The 26,808-nt window shown below is 38.2% G+C and overlaps 1 protein-coding gene across 1 annotated transcript in view; it reads left to right on the top strand.

Annotated features, from left to right (window-relative positions):
• Positions 1-26,808, top strand: part of KIAA0825 (KIAA0825 ortholog) — a 401,091-nt gene that overhangs the window by 4,090 nt on the left and 370,193 nt on the right. Inside the window, exon 2 of the mRNA XM_060296013.1 lies at positions 26,469-26,617. The gene's annotated coding sequence lies outside the window, so the exon portion shown is untranslated. The remainder of the gene's footprint in view (positions 1-26,468; positions 26,618-26,808) is intronic.

The following is a 26,808-nucleotide window of genomic DNA, read 5'->3' as shown; positions in this document are numbered from 1 at the left end:
ACCGCAAAGGAAAAGAAAAAAAAAAAAAGATGTTAGGCCTTCCACAAGGAGCCATGATTTTTCTGTATAACTAGGATCGGGTGGAGGATGGGGTAGGCATTTGATTACTTTGTTACGGAAATAATACGCATTTATTACAAAAAGAAGAAAAATGCACCTAATCCCACTCCAGACCCAGCCAAGCACCTACTCACTGAACCCCAACCCCAGGGAAGTCCCCTCCTGGCTTGGGAGTACCCTTCTCCATCCTAGTGAACAGTGAGCTGCGACTCGCTCCTCAGGCTGAGCCAGAGGTAGGAGGGGGCTCTGAGGGGTCACGGGGCCCAGTTTCTGGGCCTCCACCTTAAGAGGACTCACATGGGGACGGGTCCACAGGCACACGGTCCTGTCTACAAGCTCACTGCTCCAACGGGGTGGCTACTGGGCACTGGCACACCGCTGTGATGGCAGCAGGCTTCTGGGAGTAGGGTACGGGTGCTGTCTAGGGCTATGAGGTCTTCCCACCCCTCCTTCCTGTATCCTCCCTGGCTCCTTCCCCTTCCTGATGTCTGTGACGCTGGGCAACCACCTACTCATCTCTGAGCCTCAGTTTCCCCATCTGAAGTCACAGGGTAGACTGGGGGTAGGGGACTCGTGGCTTTCCTCTCCCAGGAGTGGTACCAGGACCACCCCCTACCCCAGGCCCACCATATGACCATGGTGTGGTCATATCTGGATCTGCCTAGATTTCCTGACTTGCCTGTGCCTGGGTCCCCTGAGATCACTCCCTTCTGCTCCATGTCCTCTCACAATGCCTTCTCTACAGAAAAACAAAGCAAACAAGCAAACCAACCATCTCCCTTCCAGGGCTTGGATACTGCTGAGTTGCTACCCGGTTGCTCCACACCCGGCTCCGCCCAGTACGGCTAGGCTGCGTCATTTTAAAGGCTGGTAAAACACCAGGGTTTGGTCATCAGAAGTGATGAGTCTGCAGACTGCTGACTCATCTCATCAGGTGACTCTGGTGAAGGAAGTTTTTGAAATGTGAACTCAAAGGCTGCAGTTGAGTCAGGAAGCAAAAGCAAAAATCAGCATAATTACATTAAATTACATTAAAAAGTCTCAGAAAGTGGGCAGAGGATACTGCCTTCCAGCCTCAATTGCTGATTTGTTGTTGGAGGCAGGTTTTTGAAACAGTGCTCCAGCTATTTCCCTGTAAATTTTGGTTAAAATACAAATAGGCGGCAGCTCAAGAAATACCCTAAATTGCTAATATTTTATCTATAACGTATCGTACACACACACACACCCCCATAAAGAGAGAGAGAATGAACATATATAGCTGTTTAAATCACTTGGGGGATTCTTTGCTGAATAAAGTTCTCAGGACAAATTATCTAATACTAAAAAGTAAAAAGGGACACAATTGTCATTTGATTAATTAGGCAAATCAATATAATGTTAAACAGCTGAATTCAGAGACAACCTGAGTGAGCTCAAACTCATGAACTTATGTAATATCTTGAGAAAGTTACTTAAATTATTTGAGCCCCAATTTCATCAGTAAAATGATAATATTAACTTCATGGATCTATTAGTATTAAATGTGATAATGTCTGAAAGCACACAGAGGCATCAGAAAAATTTTATTAGGGATCTGTTTAGTTTTTGTTGTTATTTAATAAAATTTAATTGTTTTAAAATAAGGTCTGCAGCTCCAACCATGAAATTAAACAGACTTGAGTTCAAATCTCATCTCTGTCAGTAGTTGCATCATGCTGAGAAAATTGCTTTTCTACTCTGTTTCCTTATTTATAAAATGGGAATACTAATAATGTCTTCACAGGGCTTTTGTGAAGACTAAATGAAATAATGATGCCTAGAGTCTAATATGGTGACTGGACATGTACTTTGTTTGCTCAAATTCCCAGAGAAGCACATACAACGAAGGGAATAGATGTGCAAGAGATTTATTGGTGATACTCCCTGTGAAGGATAAAGGAGAGGGAGCTAGAGTAGGAGGGAAGTACCTTCAGGCCTCAGTGGAGGTCTGACAACCTGTGCAGGAGAGTCGGAGGGAAGGAAGAAGAGGAGGGGGAAAAGAATCTCAAACCTCTCAAAGAAAGCTTCAACTTGTTCATGGGGAATCCGAGAGCCAAAGTCATCTGTTAGAGGAATCCCATATCACCACAGTACCCAGTATATGTTGGTTATTTGCAAAAATAATTAACAGTTGTCACATACTGTAATTTACAATTGTGTTTAAATTTCAACTCTTGAATTTTACGGCCTATCCCCACCTCCCCTAAGAAAAGTACAGTCCCTGCTGCCAAACACTGACATTAACATTTGAGGCACATGTTCTTAGACTAACAACTTCTTATATTTTACAATACAGCTTTGTTAGCCAGAGAACAGTTGAGGAATCAAAAGATCTGCTCCAAATTACAGTTGAAAAATGTAAACATTACCTAAGCAACTGATTTTTTGACATTAGGTGATTTAAACACAAACTGTCTAAATTTCTAAATTCAGATAGCCAATAAATGTAACAACCTTAAACAGCTGAGTAATGTTAATATCCATAGTGTGAATATTAACCTAAACTTGAATGTTCATTTCCTTTCTTACTAAAGGGAAGCAAAATATATGACCCCAAAATATGCCACTTTGGCGTGTGGAGTGTTTTGAGCCAAAGGCAATCAAGATCCAGCAGACTCAAGAGCAACTTTTACCTCTCCCTTAACTACCTAAAAATTTAAACACCGGGCCTGTACCAGGAAGGGAGCTATTACCAGAGAGAACTTTTACCTGAATGACTTATATGTATGGCAGGGCAAATGACTAAGTACCAAACTTCTGCTCTTCTTAGTGTCCTATGAATTACCCTCCTCCCCTTTGAAGCTCCAGGCCGTTATCCCATTCCTCAGCTCAGGATGGCCTATAAACCTCAACTGCCCACCTCGCCCTTGGGTCTCAGTCTTATGGAGCTCCCATATGTATGTAGTTAAATTTGTTTCTTCTGCTAATCTGCCTTATGTTAATTTAATTAATAGATCTGCCAAAAGAACCTAGAAAGGTAAAGGAAAATTTTTACTCCCCTATATTACCAAAGATATCTCTATGGTCAAACAGATCAAGGTATTATATTTTTGTCTGTCTCTACCCATCTACCCCCTCCCTCTTTTGTTGTTTTTAATGAGGAATTGTAGCCATCAATCAGTTCAGTACTCTGCAAATGGCAGGTCATGACCCATCAATTGGTGAATACTAGTACGCACTTTTGTTTCAGTTATGTATGGCTTTAGGATTTGGGTATTAAATGTGTTTGTTACTGTGAATCAAAGGATTTAAATTTTAAAGCAAGGGATTTAGACTAACTTCCTTATCTTACAGGAGGAAATGAGGACTAAGGAGGTGATTTAATTTGCCCAGATAACTCAGGAAACATGTGACTTGAACCAGAAGCTAGGTCTTAAGAATCGAAATTTAGGGTTATTTGTATCATGGTTCCAGGAAAAGGCTTCTTGTTTAACAGTACTTACGGCACATAATTACTTTATTTTCCAGTGAGTTAATATGATAGTCCTTTTCTGTCACTTTCATTATTTCTTTGCTAAGATTTATTGAGAAGAGCTTTTCCCTGACTGTGGCCATTGGGTGTCAGGAAGGATGTACAGCTGCAGTTATTTTTTAGCCGTCAGCAGCTGTACCACATCACCGGAATTTACTGTTTATTTTCCCTATGCGAAACAACTAATTTAACAGTTTAAATCTGGAGTTTACCTAATTTAAACTGAGCAGTGATGGGAGTTCTTTCTGAGGGGCATTATACTGGTAAAATCTTAATTTTTACTAATACCAGTGAATATTTTTCTGTACTTCATTGTTATGACATTGTTTATCCATTTTCCTTGCTTTTTAGAGTTTAGCTCACCAAATATTTTCATTTTCAAAATATAAGTTTTGTGTATAATCATGTGATAATTTATTCCTTTATGATTTTTAAAAAAATATATCATTCTTTATTTTTCTAGCAAATATTCATACTGAAGGGGAGCAGAATAGGCTGACCCCAAATCTGCCATTGTGGCATGTGGATTGTTTTGAGCTGAAGGTAATCAAGATTGAACAGACTCAAGAAAAACTTTTACCTCTCCCTTAACTACTTAAAAGTATTTAGATAGGGGGCCTATTCCAGGAAGGGAGCTACTACCAGAGATCACTTTTATCTAAATGACTTATCTGTATGGCAAGGCAAATGCTCTCCTTATCATCCTATGAATTACCCTCCTCCCCTTTGAAGCTCCAGGCCCCTATCCCATTCCTTAACTCGGGATGGCATATAAACTTCAACTGCCTGACTTGCCCTTGGGTCTCATTTTTATAGAGTTCCTATACAATGTACAAAATTAAATTTGTTTTTCTGTTGTTACTCTGTCTTCAATTTAATTATTAGACCAGCCAAAGAATCTAAAGGGAAGAAGGGAAAATTTTTCCACCTCTATAGTATCTGCCCTCAGAAGTGCCCTATGAGCAATTTAGCTTCTCTGTGGTCAGTTCAGTCCTCTGCTATTTAGAGATTTGACTGGGAAAGAGTTCGGGAGTGGGGCTGTTCGTAAATAGAGTACTTCTAGGCTCTGTTTCTCTGTTGCCTTATGTACCCTTTTATCATTGAGGCTCTCTGCGTTCATTCTTTTGATTAACTTCACCTAGTCATGATCTTTCTGTGGCTTTCTCATTTATCTGACTCAGCAGTTCTGAAACGTTTGGTTTCAGTAGTCCTTTACACTCTTAAAAATCACTGATGACCTGGGTGGGACTTTCCTGGTAGTACAGTGGTTAGGACTGTGCACTCCCAATGCAGGGGACCAGGTTCAGTCCCTGGTCAGGGAACTACACCCTGCATGCTGCAACTAAAGAGTCCACATTGCCACAACGAAGATCCCGAGTGCCACAAGTAAGACCCAGTGCAGCCAAATAAATAAATAATAAAAAGAAAAATTACTGATGACCTTGAAGAGTTTCTATGTATGTAATTATATCTATTAATATTTATTATATTATAAATTAATATTGAGTATTTTAAGAAATAATTCAGTAATAAAGCAATTACATGTTAACATAAATAGCATTAAAAATAACTATTTTTCAAAACAAAAATTATAGTGGAAGTGTGGCAGTCTGTTCAGTATCTGGCTTAATAGAATAGTACTGAATTCTCAGATCAGCTTCTGCATTCATTTCTTCTGATTTGTTGTTTTGGTTGAAGTAAGTGAACAAAATCTAACCTAATACAGACCTATAGTTGGAAAAGAAAGGAGTATTTAGGGCTTCCCTAGTGGCACAGTGGTCAAAAATCTGCCTGCCAATGCAGGGGACACGGGTTCGAGCCCTGGTCTGGGAAGATCCCACATGCTGCAGAGCAACTAAGCCCATGTACAACAACTACTGAGCCTGTGCTCTAGAGCCCACAAGCCACAACTACTGAGCCTGCGTGCCACAACTACTGAAGCCCACACGCATAGAGCCCATGCTCTGCAACAAGAGAAGCCACCGCAATGAAAAGCCCGCGGACCTCAACGAAGAGTAGCCCCTGCTCACCGCAACTAGAGAAAGCCTGCACACAGCAATGAAGACCCAACACAGCCAAAAATAAATAAATAAAAAATAAATTTAAAAAAAAAGGAAGCAGTATTTAATGGGCTTCTGAGATAATTGTGAATATTTTTCTTTGCTCTTATACCAAAACTTAACAAGTGGTAGTTTCTTAAGTTTAACTGCAACGTGGAATCCGCAATCACATCAATGAACTTTTGTATTTTTCCTTTAAAGTCCCTTGGTCTATCTTTCACTTTTTTTTTTTTTTAACATCTTTATTGGAGTATAATTGCTTTACAATGGTGTGTCAGTTTCTGCTTTATAACAAAGTGAATCAGTTATACATATACATATATCTCCATATATCTTCCCTCTTGCGTCTCCCTCCCTCCCACCCTCCCTATCCCACCCCGCTAGGTAGTCATAAAGCACCGAGCTGATTGATCTCCCTGTGCTATGAGGCTGCTTCCCACTAGCTATCTATTTTACATTTCGTAGTGTCCATGCCACTATATATGTCCATGCCACTCTCTCACTTTGTCCCAGCTTACCCTTCCCCCTCCCTGTGTCCTCAATTCCATTCTGTAGTAGGTCTGTGTCTTTATTCCCCTCTTGCCCCTAGGTTCTTCATGACCATTTTTTTCTTTTCTTTTTTTTTTTAGATTCCGTATATATGTGTTAGCATACGGTATTTGTTTTTATCCTTCTGACTTACTTCACTCTGTATGACAGACTCTAGGTCCATCCACCTCAATACAAATAACTCAATTTTGTTCCTTTTCATGGCTAAGTAATATTCCATTGTATATATGTGCCACATCTTCTTTATCCATTCATCTGTCGATGGACACTTAGGTTGCTTCCATGTCCTGGCTATTGTAAATAGAGCTTTAATGAACATTTTGGTACATGACTCTTTTTGAATTATGGTTTTCTCAGGGTATATGCCCAGTAGTGGGATTGCTGGGTCATATGGTAGTTCTATTTTTCCTTTTTTAAAGGAACCTCCAAAATGTTCTCCATAGTGGCTGTATCAATTTACATTCCCACCAACGGGGCAAGAGGATTCCCTTTTCTCCACACCCTCTCCAGCATTTATTATTTGTAGGTATTTTGATGATGGCCATTCTGACCGCTGTGAGATGATATCTTATTGTAGTTTTGATTTCCATTTCTAATGATTAATGATGTTGAGCATTCTTTCATGTGTTTGTTGGCAATCTGCATATCTTCTTTGGAGAAATGTCTATTTAGGTCTTCTGCCCATTTTTGGATTGGGTTGTTTGTTTTTTTTTGATATTGAACTGCAATGAGCTGCTTGTAAATTTTGGAGATTAATCCTTTGTCAGTTGCTTCATTTGCAAATATTTTCTGCCATTCTGAGGGTTGTCTTTTGGTCTTGTTTATGGTTTCCTTTGCTGTGCAAAAGCTTTGAAGTTTCATTAGGTCCCATTTGTTTATTTTTGTTTTTATTTCCATTTCTCTAGGAAGTGGGTCAAAAAGGATCTTGCTGTGATTTATGTCATAGAGTGTTCTGCGTATGTTTTCCTCTAAGAGTTTGATAGTGTATGGCCTTACATTTAGGTCTTGAATCCATTTTATGGTTATGTTTGTCTATGGTGTTAGAGAATGTCCTAATTTCATTCTTTTACATGTAGCTGTCCAGTTTTCCCAGAACCACTTATTGAAGAGGCTGTCTTTTCTCCATTGTATATTCTTGCCTCCTTTATCAAAGATAAGGTGACCATATGTGTGTGGGTTTATCTCTAGGCTTTCTATCCTGTTCCATTGATCTATATTTCTGTTTTTGTGCCAGTACATTAGTGTCTTGATTACTGTAGCTTAGTAGTATAGTCTGAAGTCAGGGAGTCTGATTCCTCCAGCTCCTTTTTTTTCCCTCAAGACTGCTTTGGCTATTTGGGGTCTTTTGTGTTTCCATACAAATTGGGAAATTATCTCTTCTACTTCTGTGAAAAATGCCAGTGGTAGTTTGATAGAGATTGCATTGAATCTGTAGATTGCTTTGAGTAGTATAGTGATTTTCACAATGTTGATTCTTCCAATCCAAGAACATTGTATATCTCTCCATCTATTTGTATCATCTTTAATTTATTTAATCAGTGTCTTATAACTTTCTGCATACAGGTCTTTTGTCTCCTTAGGTAGGTTTGTTCCTAGGTATTTTATTCTTTTTGTTGCAGTGGTAAATGGGAGACTTTTCTTAATTTCACTTTCAGATTTTTCATCATTAGTGTATAGGAATGCAAGAGATTTCTGTGCATTAATTTTGTATCCTGCTACTTTACCAAATTCATTGATTAGCTCTAGTAGTTTTCTGGTAGCTTCTTTAGGATTCTCTATGTATAGTATCATGTCATCTGCAAACAGTGACAGCTTTACTTCTTTTCTGATTTGGATTCCTTTTATTTCTTTTTCTTCTCTGATTGCTGTGGCTAAAACTTCTAAAACTATGTTGAATAATAGTGGTGAGAGTGGACAACCTTGTCTTGTTCCCGATCTTAGAGGAAATGGTTTCAGTTTTTTACCATTGAGAATGATGTTGGCTGTGGGTTTGTCATATATGGCCTTCGTCATGTTTAGGTAAGATCCCTCTATGCCTACTTTCTGGGGGGGGGGGTTTATCATAAACAGGTGTTGAATTTTCTCAGAAGCTTTCTCTGCACCTATTGAGATGATCATATGGTTTTTCTCCTTCAATTTGTTAATATGGTGTATCACATTGATTGATTTGCATATATTGAAGAATCCTTGCATTCCTGGGATAAACCCCACTTGATCATGGTGTATGATCCTTTTAATGTGCTGTTGGATTCTGTTTGCTAGTGTTTTGTTGAGGATTTTTACGTCTATGTTCATCAGTGATATTGGCCTATAGTTTTCTTTCTTTGTGACATCTTTGTCTGGTTTTGGTATCAGGGTGATGGTGGCCTCGTAGAATGAGTTTGGGAGTGTTCCCCTCTCTGCTATATTTTGGAAGAGTTTGAGAAGGATGGGTGTTAGCTCTTCTCTAAATGTTTGATAGAATTCGCCTGTGAAGCCATCTGGTCCTGGGCTTTTGTTTGTTGGAAGATTTTTAATAACAGTGTCAATTTCAGTGCTTGTGATTGGTCTGTTCATATTTTCTATTTCTTCCTGGTTCAGTCTTGGGAGGTTGTGCATTTCTAAGAATTTGTCCATTTCTTCCAGGTTGTCCATTTTATTGGCATGTAGTTGCTTGTAGTAATCTCTCTTGATTCTTTGTATTTCTGCAGTGTCCGTTGTTACTTCTTTTTCATTTCTAATTCTACTGATTTGATTCTTCTCCCTTTTTTTCTTTATGAGTCTGGCTAATGTTTTACCACTTTTGTTTATCTTCTCAAAGAACCAGCTTTTAGTTTTATTGATCTTTGCTAATGTTTCCTTCATTTCTTTTTCATTTATTTCTTATCTGATCTTTATGATTTCTTTCCTTCTACTAACTTTGGGTTTTTTTGTTGTTGTTGTTATTCTTTCTCTAATTGGTTTAGGTGTAAGGTTAGGTTGTTTATTTGAGACATTTCTTGTTTCTGAAGGTAGAATTGTATTGCTATAAACTTCCCTCTTAGAACTGCTTTTGCTGCATCCCATAGGTTTTGGGTCATTGTGTTTTCATTGTCATTTGTCTCTAGGTATTTCTTGATTTCCTCTTTGATTTCTTCAATGATCTCTTGGTTATTAAGTAGTGTATTGTTTAGCCTCCATGTGATTGTATTTTTTACAGATTTTTTCCTGTAATTGATATGTAGTCTCATAGCATTGTGATCAGAAAAGATATTTGATATGGTTTCAATTTTCTTAAATTTACCAAGGCTTGATTTGTGACAGAAGATATGATCCATCCTGGAGAATGTTCCATGAGCACTTGAGAAGAAAGTGTATTCTGTTGTTTTTTGATGGAATGTCCTATAAATATCAATTAAGTCCATCTTGTTTAATGTATCATTTAAAGCTTGTGTTTCCTTATTTATATTCATTTTGGATGATCTGTCCATTGGTGAAAGTGGGGTGTTAAAGTCCCCTACTAAGATTGTGTTACTGTTGTTTCTGCCTTTTATGGCTGTTAGTTAGTATTTGCCTTATGTATTGAGGTGCTCCTATGTTGGGTTCAAAAATATATACAATTGTTACGTCTTCTTCTGGGATTGATCCCCTGATCATTATGTAGTGTCCTTCTTTGTCTCTTGTAATACTCTTTGTTTTAAAGTCTATTTTGTCTGATATGAGAATTGCTACTCCAGCTTTCTTTTGATTTCCATTTGCATGGAATATCTTTTTCCATCCCCTCACTTTCAGTCCATATGTGTCCCTAGGTCTGAAGTGGGTCTCTTGTAAACAGCATATATACGGGTCTTGTTTTTGTATCTGTTCAGCCAGTTTATGTCTTTTAGTTGGAGCATTTAAACCATTTACATTTAAGGTAATTATAGATATGTATGTTTCTGTAACCATTTTCTTAATTGTTTTGAGTTTATTATTGTAGGTCTTTTCCTTCTCCTGTGTTTCCTGCCTAGAGAAGTTCCTTTAGCATTTGTTGTAAAGATGATTTGGTGGTGCTGAATTCTCTTAGCTTTTGCTTGTCTGTGAAGCTTTTAATTTCTCTGTCGAATCTGAATGAGATCCTTGCTGGGTAGAGTAATCTTGGTTGTAGGTTTTTCTCCTTCATCACTTTAAATATGTCCTGCCACTTCCTTCTGACTTGCAGTTTCTGCTGAAAGATCAGCTGTTAACTTTATGGGGATTCCCTTGTGTGTTATTTGTTGTTTTTCCCTTGCTGCTGTTAATATTTTTTCTTTGTAGTTAATTTTTGGTAGTTTGATTAATATGTGTCTTGTCGTGTTTCTCCTTGGATTTATCCTGTATGGGACTCTCTGAGCTTCCTGAACTTGATTAACTATTTCCTTTTCCATATTAAGGAAGTTTTCAACTATAATCTCTTCAAATATTTTCTCAGTCCCTTTCGCTCTCTTCTTCTTCTTCTGGGACCCCTATAATTCGAATGTTGGTGCATTTAATGCTGTCCCAGAGGTCTCTGATACTGTCTTCAGTTCTTTTCATCCTTTTTTCTTTATTCTGCTCTGGGGCGGTTATTTCCACTATTTTATCTTCCAGGTCACTTATCCGTTCTTCTTCCTTAGTTATTCTGCTATTGATTTCTTCTAGAGAATTTTTAATTTCATTTATTGTGTTGTTCATCACTGTTTGCTCTTTAGTTCTTCTAGGTCCTTGTTAAACGCTTCTTATATTTTCTCCATTCTCTTTCCAAGATTTTGGATCATCTCTACTATCATTTTTGCGAGTTGTTTTTCAGATAGACTGCCTATTTCCTCTTCATTTGTTAGTTCTGGTGGGTTTTTACCTTGCTCCTTCATCTTCTGTGTGTTTCTCTGTCTTCTTTTTTTGCTTGGCTTACTGTGTTTGGGGTCTCCTTTTCGCAGCCTGCAGGTTTGTAGTTCCCGTTGTTTTTGGTGTCTGCTCCCAGTGGCTAAGGTTGGTTCCGTGGGTTGTGTACGCTTCCTGGTGGACCAGACTAGGGCCTGTGTTCTGGTGGATGAGGCTGCATCTTGTCTTTCTGGTGGGCAGGTGCACATCTGGTGGTGTGTCTGTGACCTTATTATGATTTTAGGCAGCCTCTCTGCTAATGGGTGGGGTTGTGTTCCTGTGTTGCTAGTTGTTTGGCATAGGATATCCAACACTGTAGCTTGCTGGTCATTCAGTGGAGCTGGATCTTGGCATTGAGATTTAGATCTCTGGGAGATTTTCACCATTTGATATTATGTGGAGCTGGGAGGTCTCTGGTGGACCAATGTCCTGAACTTGGCTCTCCTACCTCAGAGGCACAGCCCTGACACCTGGCTGGAGCACCAAGAGCTTGTCATCCACACGGCTTAGAGTAAAAGGGAGAAAAAAAGAAGGAAAGAAAGAAAAATAAAATAAAGTTATTAAAATAAAAAAATATTATTAAAAAAATTTTTAAAGTAATAAAAAAAAAAAAGGAAAGAGAAGAGAGCAACCATACCTAAAAACAAATCCACCAATGATAACAAGTGCTAAAAACTCTACTAAAAAGAAAAAAAACACCGGACAGACAGAACCCTAGGACAAATGGTAAAAGCAAAGCTATACAGACAAAATCACACACAGAAGCATACACATACACACTCAGAAAGAGAGAAAGGAAAAAAAAAAAAATATATATCGTTGCTCCCAAAGTCCACCTCCTCAGTTTGGGATGATTTGTTGTTTATTCAGGTATTCCAGAGGTGCAGGGTACATCACGTTGATTTTGGAGATTTAATCCGCTGCTCCTGAGGCTGCTGGGAGAGATTTCCCTTTCTCTTCTTTTGTTCGCACAGCTCCCGGGGTTCAGCTTTGGATTTGGCCCCGCCTCTGCATGTAGGTCGTCTGAGGGCATCTGTTCTTCGCCCAGACAGGACGGGGTTAAAGGAGCAGCTGATTAGGGGGCTCTGGCTCACTCAGGCGGGGCGGGAGGGAGGGGTACGGAATGCGGGACCAGCCTGCAGTGGCAGAGGCCGGCGTGACGTTGCAACAGCCTGAGGCGTGCCGTGTGTTCTGGGGAAGTTGTCCCTGGATCACAGGACCCTGGCAGTGGCGGGCTGCACAGGCTCCCCGGAGGAGAGGTGTGGATAGTGACCTGTGCTTGCACACAGGCTTCTTGGTGGCTGCAGTAGCAGCCTTAGCATCTCATGCCCTTCTCTGGTGTCCGCGCTGATAGCTGCGGCTTGCGCCCGTCTCTGGAGCACCTTTAAGCAGCGCTCTTAATCCCCTCTCCTGGCGCACCAGGAAACAAAGAGGGAAGAAAAAGTCTCTTGCCTCTTCTGCAGGTCCAGACTTTTCCCCGGACTCCCTCCCGGCTAGCTGTGGTGCACTAACCCCCTGCAGGCTGTGTTCAGGCTACCAACCCCAGTCCTCTCCCGGCGCTCCGACCGAAGCCCCAGCCTCAACTCCCAGCCCCGCCCGCCCCGGCGGGTGAGCAGACAAGCCTCTCGGGCTGGTGAGTGCCGGTCGGCCCTGATCCTCTGTGTGGGAATCTCTCCGCTTTGCCCTCCGCACCCCTGTTGCTGCGCTCTCCTCCGTGGCTCCCAAGCTCCCCACTTCTCCAACCACAGTCTCCGCCCACGAAGCGGCTTCCTAGTGTGTGGAAACCTTCCCTCCTTCACAGCTCCCTCCCATTGGTGCAGGTCTCATCCCTATTCTTTTGTCTCTGTTTTTTCTTTTTTCTTTTGCCCTACCCAGGTACGTGGGGAGTTTCTTTTGCTTGTCGGGACGTCTGAGGTCTTCTGCCAGCGTTCAGTAGGTGTTTTGTAGGAGCTGTTCCACATGTAGACGTATTCCTGATGTATTTGTGGGGAGGAAGGTCATCTCCACGTCTTACTGTTCCACCATCTTGAAGCCTGCCCCGCATCGTGCACTTTGAATGAATCTTTTACAAACACATACTTTTGTTACATAATGCATTGGCCATATGAAAATATTGATTCACTGATGTATGCTTGACTTCCAAATCTTAATATACTTCATTATACAATATCAAAAAATCCCATTTGTTAATATCACCAGTAATTTCCTCAGGAAAATCTTAAAATATTGCAAAATTGTCCGTCTGCAAGTATATGAATTTTCCAAGGTATTTGTTTTTGCTTTAAAAGCTCTAATTTTATCATTGGCAACAAATACTGTCTAATATTTTCCTTGAAATGACAGCTCAATTTGATTAATTTTGAGAAAATGTGTGGTGTATTCAAAGGTTGAGTTAATAAAATTACTAATTTTTAGTGCCTCATCAAGGACATTATTAAGTGAACCTGCCACTATTTTTTATTTTAACTGTGTGATGGTGAAAAATGTGACTACAGGGGTAGGCAGGAGAATGGCCCCCAGAAACGCCTACATCATAATCCCTAGAACCTGTGACTATGTTATGTTATATAGCAAAGGGGACTTAAATTTGCTAGTCAGTTTACTTTAAAATATTCAGATTATCCTGGATTATCTGAATGGATGCAGTGTAATTACAGTGTTTCTCCAAAGTGGAAGAAGGAGTCAGAAGAGTAATTCAGAGTGATGAGATATGAAAAGGACTCACATAGCTAGCTAGAAAATGGGGGAAGTGGGCCACCAGCCAAGGAATGAGAGCAGCCTCTAGAAGCTAAAAAATGCAAGGAAACAACGGATTGTCTTCAGAGCCTCCAGAAAGGAATGCAACTGCTGAGCCTTTGGTTTTAGCCTAGTGAGACCCTGAAATGGTCTTTAACCAGGAGAACTGTAAGATAATACATTTTTGTGGCTTTATGACGATAAATTTGTGGCAACTTATTACAGTAGCAATAGAAAACTAGTAAAATTAACACAGTTTGGGGATTATAATTTGTGCTAGGGCATTGTTGCTTTTGCATTTAGTACAAATGTCGACCTATTGAAATGGCTTGTAATGTCTTATTACTATGAAAATAGTTTTTACCTTGTGAACCTTCTGTAAGAATGTTGGGTCTCCACCAGGGATCTGTGTACCATACTTTGGAATCTCTTATTTAATTTTTTCTTTTGTATTTCCTGTGTGTTAACTACTAGGCTAGGTACTAGGATGCAAAAATAAAGGAAGCACAGTTTCTCTCTTAAGAAGATTATAGTCTAGTGGTTGAGAGAGGTAAGCAAATCAGTGATTGCGGGTAGCACAGAATGACAGTTGCTCTAACTGATATACTCGAGTGAGGGAAAGAGACCTAGTCCTAGTCTCAAATGCTTCAGTGTAGTGGGAGAGATCACAAAAACAATTACAAAATGCAAAATGCAAATGAAATACCCCACTGAGAGGGGTGGGGGAGGGAGACCTTTACAATCCCACTAACAATGTGAGATGGTTTCAGTTTTTCCACATCCTCCCCAAAACATGTTAGTGTCTGTCTTTTGATTATAGCCATTCTAGTGAGTTGTGAAGTGGTATCTTACGTGGTCTCAATTTGTATTTATCTGATAATTAATGATGCTTAACATCATTTCATGTACTTATTGGCCATTTGTCTATCTCCTTTGGACATATGTCTATTCAAATCTTTTGTTATTTTTTAAAACAATTTATTTATTTATTATTTATTTATTTAGCTGTGTGGGGTCTTTGTTGAGGCATGTGGGATTTTTCATTATGGTGCTTGTTGCGATAGGCAGGCTCTTCCTTGCAGTGTGCGGGCTTCTCTCTAGTTGTAGAGTGCGGATTTTCTCTTGTCTAGTTGTGACGTGGGCTCCAGAGAGCGTGGGCTCTGTAGTTTGCGGCCTATGGACTCTCTAGTTGAGGCACATGAGCTCAGTAGTTCTGGTGCATGGGCTTTGTTGCCCCGCGGCATGTGGGATCTTAGTTCCCTGACCAGGTATCACGCTCACGTCCCCTGCATTGGAAGGCAGATTCTTTACCACTGGACCATCAGGGAAGTACCCCTTTGTCATTTTTAAATTGAATTACTTGTCATTTTATTGTTGAGCTGTAATAGTTCTGTATAGATTTTGGGATACTATCTCCTTATCAGATATTTGATTTGCAAATATTTTCTCCCACTCAGTAGGTTGTTTTTTCACTTTATTGATGTCATCTTTTGAAGCACAAATGTTCTTGATTTTACACCTGTGATTTCCTCTAAAAATTGTATGTATTTTATCACTTGTGTTTAGGTCATTGATCGATTTTGAGTTAATTTTTGTATGTCTTTAGATGAAGGAGTTCGACTTCATTCTTTTGCATGTTGACATTCAGTTGTCTCAGCAACTTTGCTTGAAAAGACAATCTTTCCCTATTGAATTTTCTTGAATCCCTTACCAAAAATCAATTGAACATTGTATGGGTTTATTTTTGGACTCTCCATTCTATTCCATTGATTACATGTCTATCTTTATGCCTATCCTATCACACAGTCTTGATTACTGCAGCTCTGTAGTAAGTTTTGAAAAGTAGGAAATGTGAGTTCTCTAACTCCATTCTTCTTTTTCAAGATTTTTTTGACTATCTCTTGCATTTCCATATAAATTTTAAGATCATTTTGTTAATAGGCAGCTGAGTTTTTGATAGAGATTACATTGAATCTGTATATTAATTTGAGAAGTATTGCCATTTTAACAATATTAAATCTTTCAGTCCATAACCAATGGACTTTTCATATATTTAGATCTTTCAGTGGATAGGTCTTGCACTTCTTTTGTTAAATGTTTTCCTAAATATTTTATTCTATTTGATGCTATTGTAAATGGAATTTCTTTCCTAATTTCATTTTAAAATTGTTAATTGCTAGCATATTAAATATAATTTGTTTCTGTTTATTAATCTTATTTTCTGCAAACTTTGTTGAATGTATTTATTAGCTCCAATAGTTTGAGTTTTTGGTTTGTTTTAGAATTCCTTAGGACTTTCTACATACAAGGTCATGTCATCTATAAGAAGAGACAGTTTTACTTCTTCTTTTCCAGTCTGGAATAGTTTTACTTCTTCCTTTCCAGTCTGGATGCCTTGTATTTACTTTTCTTGCCTAATTGTCCTGGCTAGAATTTCCAGTACAGTATTGAACAGAAGGGTTAAAAACGGACACACTTGTCTTGTTCCTGATCTTAAGGGCAAAGCTTTCTGTCTTTCACCATTAAGTATGAAGTTAGTTGTGGGTTTTTTGTAAATGTCTTTTATCAAGTTGATGAAATCCCCTTCTACTCCTGGTTTGTTGAGTTTTTTTAATCATGCAAGGGTGTTGGATTTTCACACATTCTTCTCTGCATCTATTTAGATCATCACATAGTTTTTGTCCTATATTCTATTAACGAGGTATATTACATTGGTTCATTTTCCTGTGTTGATTCAATCTTACATTCCTGGGATAAATGCCACTTAATCATGGTGTAAAATGCTTTTTATATGTTGCTGGATTCAATTTGTTAATAGTTTGCTGAGTATTTTAGCCTATATATTCATAAGGAATATTGGTGTATAGTTTTCTTTTCTTGTAATGTTTTTGTCTGGTTTTAGTATCAAGGTAATACTGGCCTTAGAGAATGAGTTGAGAAGTGTTCCCTCTGCTTCTGTTTTTGGGAGAGTTTGTGAAGGATTGGTGTTAATTTCTGGTAGAATTCACCAATGAAACCGTCTGATCTGGCTTTGTCTTTGTGAAAAAGTTTTTGATCATTAATTCAATCTGCTTTTTTGTTATAGGTCTTTTCATATTTTTTAGTCTCCAGTTATTTCAGTACTTTGTGTCTTTTTGGGAATTTGTCTATTTCATCTAGTTTATAAAATTTAATGATGTACAACTGTATATTGTATCCCCTTCTAATCTCTTTATTTCTGTAAGGTCAGTAATAGCGTTCCTCCTTTCATTCCTAATTTTTGCAATTTCAGTCTTACCTCTCTTTTCTGTGTGTGTGTGCGTGTGCGCAATGTTTTCTTCCTTCTGCTTGCTTTAGGTTTAGCTTGCTCTTCTTTTTCTAGTTTCTTAAGGTTGATGGTTATGGTATTGATTTTAGATCTTTCTTTTTTAATATAGGCATTTAGTCTACAGTTTTATTTTCTTCTGGTGTGTTTGTTTGGCTTTGTTTTCAGGGTAATACTGTCATCATAGAATGAGTTAGGAAGGTTTTTTTCCTCTGTTTTTTAAAAGAGTTTGTGAAATGTTGGTATTATTATTTTTTTTATTTTATAGAATTCACCAGTGAAGACCTTGGGTCTTTGCTTTTCCTTGTGGGAAGATTTTGAATTACTAATTCAACTTCTTTATTGTTTTAGATCTGTTCATTTTTTACAGTTTTTCTTGATTTGGTTTTGGTCATTTATGTCTTTCTAAAAATGTGTCCATTTCATCTGTGTGTCTACTTTTTGGCATAAAGTCCTTCATTGTGTTGTCTTATAATCTTTTTGATTTCTGTATGACCAGTAGTGATATATTTTTCATTCATTATTTTGGTAATTTATGCCCTTTTTCTTTTTCTCTTGATCGTCTAGCTAAGCGTTTGCAATTTTGTTAATATTTTCAAAAACCAACTTTTGTTTTTATTGTCTATTGCTTTTCTCTTTTCTGTATCATTTATTTCTGCTGTAATCCTTTATGTTGCCTTTCATCTCCTTGCTTTGCATGTGGTTTGCTCTTCTTTTTCTAGTGTCCTAAGATTGAATCTTGAGGTACTTATTCTACACCTTTCTTCTTTTTTGATATGTGTTTAAAGCTATAGATTTCCTTCTATAGCTTTTTATGTATGCCATAAAATGTGACAAATTGTGTTTCACTATCATTCAGTAAAAAATATTTTCTAATATCCCCTGTGATTCCTTTTGTGACTTGTTGTTATTTAAAAGTATGTTCTTTAACTTCCAAATATTGGGAATTTTCCAAAATTTTGTAATGCTATTGATTTCTGATTTAATTTTGTTGTACTTACAGAACGTGATCTTATTACTTCCTATGATCTCATTACTTTTAAATTTATTGAGACTTGTTTTATGACCTAGAATATGATCTATTTTTGAAAAAATTTTTTGGCATTTGAAAAAAAAAAGTATATTCTCCCATCATTGCGAGGAGTAGTCTGTATATGGGAGTTAGGTTGAATAGGTTGACAGCATTCAGATCTTCTGTACTCTTGCTGATTTTCTGTTTAATTGCATCAATTATTGAGTGCAGAGGATTGAAATATCTAATTATAATTCTCAAATAGTCAATTTCTTCTTTGAATTCTGTCAATTTTTGCTCTGTTGACTTTGAGGCCTTGTTTTAGGTGCATATATATTTGTAAATATTACAGCGTTTTGATGTATTGACCCTTTTATATCTGTTTTTCTCAAATACTATTTCTTTTTTTTTAAAAAATTAATTTATTTTGGCTGCACTGTATCTTAGTTGTGGCATGCTGGATCTTTAATTGCGTCATGCGAACTTCTTAGTTGTGGCACGCAAAATTCTTAGTTGCAGCATGCGGATTCTTAGTTGCGGCATGCATGCGGGATCTAGTTCCCCGACCAGGGATGGAGCTGGGGCCTCCTGCATTGGGAGCACAAAGTCTTACCCACTGGACCACCAGGGAAGTCCCCTCAAGTACTATTTCTTTCTTTCTTTTTTTTTGTTAGTTTCTGCTTTATAACAAAGTGAATCAGTTATACATATACATATGTTCCCATATCACTTCCCGCTTGCGTCTCCCTCCCTCCCACCTTCCCTATCGCAGCCCTCTAGGTAGTCACAAAGCACCGAGCTGATCTCCCTGTGTTATGCAGCTGCTTCCGACTAGTTATCTATTTTACGTTTGGTAGTATATATATGTCCATGCAACTCTCTTTGTCCCAGCTTACACTTCCCCCTCCCCATATCCTCAGGTCCATTCTCCAGTAGGTCTGTGTCTTTATTCCTGTCTTACCCCTAGGTTCTTCATGACATTTTTTTTTCTTAGATTCCATATATATGTGTTAGTATACGGTATTTGTCTTTCTGACTTACTTCACGCTGTGTGACAGACTCTAGGTCCATCCACCTCACTACAGATAACTCAATTTTGTTTCCTTTTATGGCTGAGTAATATTCCATTGTATATATGTGTATATATATTGTATATATATTCTTTATCCATTCATCCGATGATGAAGACTTAGGTTGTTTCCATCTCCTGGCTATGGTAAATAGAGCTGCAATGAACATTTTGGTACATGACTCTTTTTGAATTATGGTTTTCTCAGGGTATATGCCCAGTAATGGGATTGCTGGGTCATATGGTAGTTCTATTTGTAGTTTTTTAAGGAACCTCCATACTGTTCTCCATAGTGGCTGTACCAATTCACATTCCCACCAGCAGTGCAAGAGGGTTCCCTTTTCTCCACACCCTCTCCAGCATTTATTGTTTCTAGAGTTTTTGATGATGGCCATTCTGACCTGTGTGAGATGATATCTCATTGTAGCTTTGATTTGCATTTCTCTAATGATTAATGATGTTGAGCATTCCTTCATGTGTTTGTTGGCAGTCTGTATGTCTTCTTTGGAAAATGTCTATTTAGGTCTTCTGCCCATTTTTGAATTGGATTGTTTGTTTTTTTTGTTATTGAGCTGCATGAGCTGCTTGTAAATTTTGGAGATTAATCCTTTGTCAGTTGCTTGATTTGCAAATATTTTCTCCCATTCTGAGGACTGTCTTTTTGTCTTGTTTATGGGTTCCTTTGCTGTGCAAAAGCTTTGAAGTTTCATTGGGTCCCATTTGTTTATTTTTATTTCCATTTCTCTAGGAGGTGGGTCAAAAAAGGATCTTGCTGTGATTTATGTCATAGAGTGTTCTGCCTATGTTTTCCTCTAAGAGTTTGATAGTTTCTGGCCTTACATTTAGGTCTTTAATCCATTTTGAGCTTATTTTTGTGTATGGTGTTAGGGAGTGTTCTAATCTCATACTTTTACATGTACCTTTCCAGTTTTCCCAACACCACTTATTGAAGAGGCTGTCCTTTCTCCGCTGTACGTTCCTGCCTCCTTTATCAAAGATAAGGTGACCATATGTGTGTGGGTTTATTTCTGGGCTTTCTATCCTGTTCCATTGATCTATATTTCTGTTTTTGTGCCAGTACCCTACTGTCTTGATTACTGTAGCTTTGTAGTATAGTCTGAAGTCAGGGAGCCTGATTCCTCCAGCTCTGTTTTTCATTCTTGAAATTGCTTTGGCTATTTGGGGTCTTTTGTGTTTCCATACAAATTGTGAATTTTTTTGTTCTAATTCTGTGAAAAATGCCAGTGGTAGTTTGATAGGGATTGCGTTGAATCTGTAGATTGCTTTGGGTAGTAGAGTCATTTTCACAATGTTGATTCTTCCAATCCAAGAACATGGTATACCTTTTCATCTGTTGGTATCATCTTTAATTTCTTTCATCAGTGTCTTATAATTTTCTGCATACAGGTCTTTTGTCTCCTTAGGTAGGTTTATTCCTAGATATGTTATTCTTTTTGTTGCAGTGGTAAATGGGAGTGTTTTCTTGATTTCACATTCAGATTTTTCATCCTTAGTGTATAGGAATGCCAGAGATTTCTGTGCATTAATTTTGTATCCTGCTACTTTACCAAATTCATTGATTAGCTCTAGTAGTTTTCTGGTAGCTTCTTTAGGATTCTCTATGTATAGTATCATGTCATCTGCAAACAGTGACAGCTTTACTTCTTCTTTTCCGATTTGGATTCCTTTCATTTCCTTTTCTTCTCTGATTGCTGTGGCTAAAACTTCCAAAACTATGTTGAATAAGAGTGGTGAGAGTGGGCAACCTTGTCTTGTTCCTGATCTTAGTGGAAATGCTTTCAGTTTTTCACCATTGAGGACGATGTTGGCTGTGGGTTTGTCATATATGGCCTTTATTATGTTGAGGAAAGTTCCCTCTATGCCTACTTTCTGGAGGGTTTTTATCATAAATTGGTGTTGAACTTTGTCGAAAGCTTTCTCTGCATCTATTGAGATGACCATATGTTTTTTCTCCTTCAATTTGTTAGTATGGTGTATCACATTGATTGGTTTGCGTATATTGAAGAATCCTTGCATTCTTGGAATTAACCCCACTTTATCATGGTGTATGATCCTCTTAATATGCTGTTGGATTCTGTTTGCTAATATTTTGTTGAGGATTTTTGCATCTGTGTTCCTCAGTGATATTGGCCTGTAGTTTTCTTTCTTTGTGGCATCCTTGTCTGGTTTTGGTATCAGGGTGATGGTGGCCTCGTAGAATGAGTTTGGGAGTGTTCCTCCCTCTGCTACATTTTGGAAGAGTTTGAGAAGGATAGGTGTTAGCTCTTCTCTAAATGTTTGACAGAATTCACCTGTGAAGCCATCTGGTCCTGGGCTTTTGTTTGTTGGAAGATTTTTAATCACAATTTCAATTTCAGTGCTTGTGATCGGTCTGTTCATATTTTCTTTTTCTTCCTGATTCAGTCTTAGCAGGTTGTGCATTTCTAAGAATTTGTCCATTTCTTCCAGGTTGTCCATTTTATTGGCATAGAGTTGCTTGTAGTAATCTCTCATGATCTTTTGTATTTCTGCAGTGTCAGTTGTTACTTTTCCTTTTTCATTTTTAATTCTATTGATTTGAGTCCTCTCCCTTTTTTTCTTGATGAGTCTGGCTAATGGTTTTTCAAGTTTGTTTATCCTTTCACAGAACCAGCTTTTAGTTTTATTGATCTTTGCTAATGTTTCCTTCATTTCTTTTTCATTTATTTCTTATCTGATCTTTATGATTTCTTTCCCTCTGCTAACTTTGGGGTTTTTTTGTTCTTCTTTCTCTAATTGATTTAGGTGCAAAGTTCGGTTGTTCATTCAAGATGTTTCCTGTTTCTTAAGGTAGGATTATATTGCTGTAAACTTCCCTCTTAGAACTGCTTTTGCTGCATCCCATAGGTTTTGCGTTGTCGTGTCTCCATTGTCATTTGTTTCTAGGTATTTTTTGATTTCCTCTTTGATTTCTTCAGTGATCACTTCGTTATTAAGTAGTGTATTGTTTAGCCTCCATGTGTTTGTATTTTTTACAGATCGTTTCCTGTAATTGATATCTAGTCTCATAGCATTGTGGTCGGAAAAGATACTTGATACAATTTCAATTTTCTTAAATTTACCCAGGCTTGATTTGTGATCCAGGATATGATGTATCCAGAGAATGTTCCATGAGCATTTGAGAAAAATGTGTATTCTGTTGTTTTTGGATAGAATGTCCTATAAATATCAATTAAGTCCATCTTGTTTAATGTATCGTTTAAAGTTTGTGTTTCTTTATTTATATTCATTTTGGATCATCTGTCCATTGGTGAAAGTGGGGTGTTAAAGTCCCCTACTATGAATGTCTTCCTCTCTATTTCCCCTTTTATGGCTTTTAGTATTTGCCTTCTGTATTGAGGTGCTCCTATGTTGGGTTCAAAAATATATACAATTGTTACATCTTCTTCTGGGATTGATCCCCTGATCATTATGTAGTGTCCTTCTTTGTCTCTTGTAATACTCTTTGTTTTAAAGTCTATTTTGTCTGATATGAGAATTGCTACTCCAGCTTTCTTTTGGTTTCCATTTGCATGGAATATCTTTTTCCATCCCCTGACTTTCAGTCTGTATGTGTTCCTAGATCTGAAGTGGGTCTCTTGTGGACAACATATAAATGGGTCTTGTTTTTGTATCCATTCAGCCAGTCTTTGTCTTTTGGTTGGAGCATTTAATCCATTTACATTTAAGGTAATTATCGATATATATGTTCTCGTTGCCATTTTGTTAATTGTTTTGGATCTGTTTTTGTAGTTCTTTTTCTTCCCTTCCTCTAGTTTTCTGCATTTGTGTTCTCTGTTCCACAGGCTGCAGGATTGTAGTTCCTCTTTCGTCTGGTGTCTGCTCCCTGGTGGGTGAGGTTGGTCGAGGTGCTTGTGCAGGCTTCCTGGTGGGCGGGACTGGTACCTGCCCACTGGTGGATGGAGCTGGGTCTTTACCTCTGAAGGCCAGGGCCATGTCAAGGGGTGTGTTTAGAGGCAGCTGTGGGCTCAGGATGACTTTAGGCACCCTGTCTGCTGATGGGTGGGGCTGTGTTCCCACATTGTTGGCTGTTTGGCTGGAGGCATCCCAGCACTGGAGCCTGCAGGCTGTTGGATGAGGCCAGGTCTCAGTGCCAAAGTGGCAATGTCCAGGAGTGCTCATGCTAAATATTCCCTGGGGCCTCTACTATCAGTGTCCTTATCTCCACAGTGAGCCACAGCCGACCCCCACCTCCCCAGGAGACCCTCCAAGACCTGCAGGTAGGTCTGACCCTGGCTCCTATGGAGTCACTGCTTTGCCCTGGGTTCCAGAGCACATGAAACTTTGTGTGTGCCCACCATGAGCGGAGTCTCTGTTTACCCCAGTCCTATGGAGCTACTGCACTCAAGGCCCACTGTCCTTCAATACCAAATGCTCTGGGGGCTCTTCGTCCTGATGCCAGACCCCCAGGCTGGGAAGCCTGGTGTGGGGCTCAGAACTCTCACTCCTGTGGGAGAAGCTCTGTGATATGTGATATAATTATTTTCCAGTTTGTGGCTTGCCTACCCAGCAGGTATGGGATTTGATTATATGATGAAAGTGGCCCTGCTACTGTCTCGTTGTGGCTTCTTCTTTGTCTTTGGATTATCTTTTTTGGTATGTTCCAGTCTTTTTTTCAGTGGTTGTTTAACAGTTAGTTTTGATTTTGGTGTTTTCATATGAGGAGGTGAGCTCAAGTCCTTCGACTCCACCATGTTTTCCTAATCCCCTCCCTCCCATCTCTTTTGATCCTTAATTTTCTAGATAGTTATTTCGTATCTTCAAACACACCACTTTTCCCATTTACTTTTTTTTTTTTTTTACTCACAGTCAGATAGTTAACTACGGAGAAGGAAAAAAAAAAGAAGTTGCTGTACAAAAAGGTAGGGGAGGGAGATTCAGTGTTTCTTGGGCAGTCAATTGTTTGCATACTTTAGCTTCACTTCTTACTCCACACTTCTGCCAATGATATAGGACATTCTTTAATTGCAGTCTCTGCACACATTCTAGAGTTTTGCTTTTTCCAATCTGTTTTTACCATGAAAGCTCTTTCATCTGTCTTACATTGTACAAATTTGTAGTGATGCCTCTCTCAGTCTCTTCATTTTTGTGAGTTTACATCCTGTTCCCTCACCCCAACACACACCTTTTTTATCTTTTTAAGGGAATCTCTAGAGGAGAAGGGGGGGAAATACATGCTTATTGATTTTCCTAACCAAAAATTTTGTGCACATATTGTTAAACAGTTGCAATGTAATGTGTATGTGTGTGCTTGGGTCCTGTTTTCATCTGTCCTTTTCAGCATTTTCTGCATTGCTATATTTCTTCATGATTATTATTTTAGTGGATTTTGAACCCATTTTTAAAGAATAGTTTGTTGTATTTTTATTATTATTACTGCAGTCGTTATTATTATTTTAGTTACTGCATCTTTCTCTTTCTTTACCCCATTCTCCATCCCACCATCAAGCACATTTACCTTTCCTCAGGTAACCAATATTAACAACATTGACAGTTTGTGGAACAGTAAGTCTTAATGTTTTCCTGTGGTCGAACTAATTGGCTGAAAGCTATCAAGAAGCACAATTCACCCTACAGGCTGACAATGTTATCAAGAAAGCAATTTCAATTATTTTTGGGTTTTCCATGAAATCTTGTGATTTCAGCTATGTAGTGTAGGTAATATGTTGTATCTCTGTAATGGCTCCCTAGTGTGGGCATCTCCACTTAGTTCTTAGACCGAACTGAACCATGTCTCTTATTACAATTCCTCTGTTTACTGTTTTGCTCAAATTTAGTTCCTAGACTGGCCAAGTTGTCCATGAGGGTTTTTGTCTGTTTCTGATGAAGTATCAACTGGAAGTCAGCTTGGGACAATGGATGTTAGTAACATTTAAGCACTTGTATATCAGACACCAGAGAAAGTCAAGAAGTATGAGAACAATCAATAAATATCAAGAGAAGCATCTGGAACCTTCTTCATATTAGTTTTCTAGTTGACCTAAGCCTAATAAAGAGATCATTTTGGCAGATCACAGATTATAAAATAGATTTTTCTATTAAGTAATATACTTATCATTTGACTTCTTTTCTTTTTCTTTTAGTAAGGCAAGATAAAGAAATAAGTATAGATTTTAGAATGAGGAAGTAAAACTCATTATGTATGTATGATGTAAAACCACAGAAAAAATAATAAGAGTTTAGAAAATATCCTGGATAAATACATCAATATACAAAAATTATACAAATACATACATATATAAACAAAACAAGATAAAGCCCTTGCAAAGAGATATTATTTATACTAACATTCAAAATATGAAGTTCCTGGGAGTACATCTGACATAACAAGACATGTGCAAAACTCCCATGGGGAAAATAGTAAAGCATTATTTTGTGACAATAAGACCTTAATAAATGGAATGATATACAATACACATGGCTTGGGAAACTCAAGATTTTACAGATGCCCAATTTGATCAATCAAATTCCTAACTGTCCATTTTGTTAGGGGGGAGAGAATACTTGACAAAAGATTTTAAAATTATATAGAAAGACAAAGGGCCAAAAACTAAGAATAACAACAGTGTATTTTGGTTCAGGGAAAGTCAAATAGATTGGTGGAATCTTACTACTGAATGTTTAGACCACAGACCCACCTCTTTGGTGACTTGACTTGGGAGGTTGTTAGAAACACAGAATCTCAGATCCCAACCCCAGATCAACTGAATCAGAATTTACTTTAATAAGATAACCTGGAAGAGTGGGGAAATATTTTTTTTAATTAAAACAAAATTTTAAAAAAAATATTTTGTCCATGCCACGTGGCATGTAGGATCTTAGTTCCCCAACCAGGGATTGAACTCGAGCCCCCTGCATTGAAAGCATGGAGTCTTAACCACTAGACCACCAGGGAAACCCCAAAGATGGTTTTAGTAAACAGTTCTGGGGCAACTGGTAATTAAACAAGAAAAACATAATTGTATTGAAAGATATTGCTTATTTCATATGGTGCAACCATCCCTTACTCTCTGTGATCTACGTTTCTTTAGGAACATTTGAAAAATCAATGAAAATAAAAGGGATGTTTTGAATATCGTTTTCCTAGGTGCATCCGTCATCCATTTGCCTGTAATCTATGAATTATCTTGCTGATAAGGTTTTCTTAGGTATCCCAACTTCAGGATGTCTTTATGTGTTTCTAGCATCTCTTGGATCAAGTCTGTATATTATAACAATGATAGTACTGTCACTGCCAATGTAGATGACTAATGTTGTGACTATGCCCCCTCCATGTGGCAGTGATAAAGCTGTATCTAATTATTTTATAGGTGTGCTTTGTATATTTTGTGGAAAAAAAACTGCTGAAGATACTAGAGAAAGGGCAGCTCTTCTACTGACAACTCATAAGGAAATAATTTACCACCTACTTAGGATTAGAAGACAAGCTCATTCTTATAGTCTTCTGAAACAAAATTAGGTAAGAAATGTTTTTTGTCATATTTTAAATGATTTGTACTCTGCCTCCCCAGTTTGCTTGAAAGCTTCTATAATTCTATTCCTTTGGCCTCTAAGAGAAATGCAGTTAGCATTTTCCTTTAGGAAGGTAGTGTGCCAGCCAGCTGTCAGCCTTATGATGTGCCTGATCTCCGATGTCAGGGGAAGCACAAT

Source organism: Globicephala melas, chromosome 3 (genome assembly GCF_963455315.2).
Source record: "Globicephala melas chromosome 3, mGloMel1.2, whole genome shotgun sequence".
In the NCBI taxonomy this organism is placed as follows: domain Eukaryota; kingdom Metazoa; phylum Chordata; class Mammalia; order Artiodactyla; family Delphinidae; genus Globicephala; species Globicephala melas.
The sequence above is the reverse complement of the archived record's forward strand: the minus strand, read 5'-3'. Positions and strand labels throughout refer to the sequence as shown.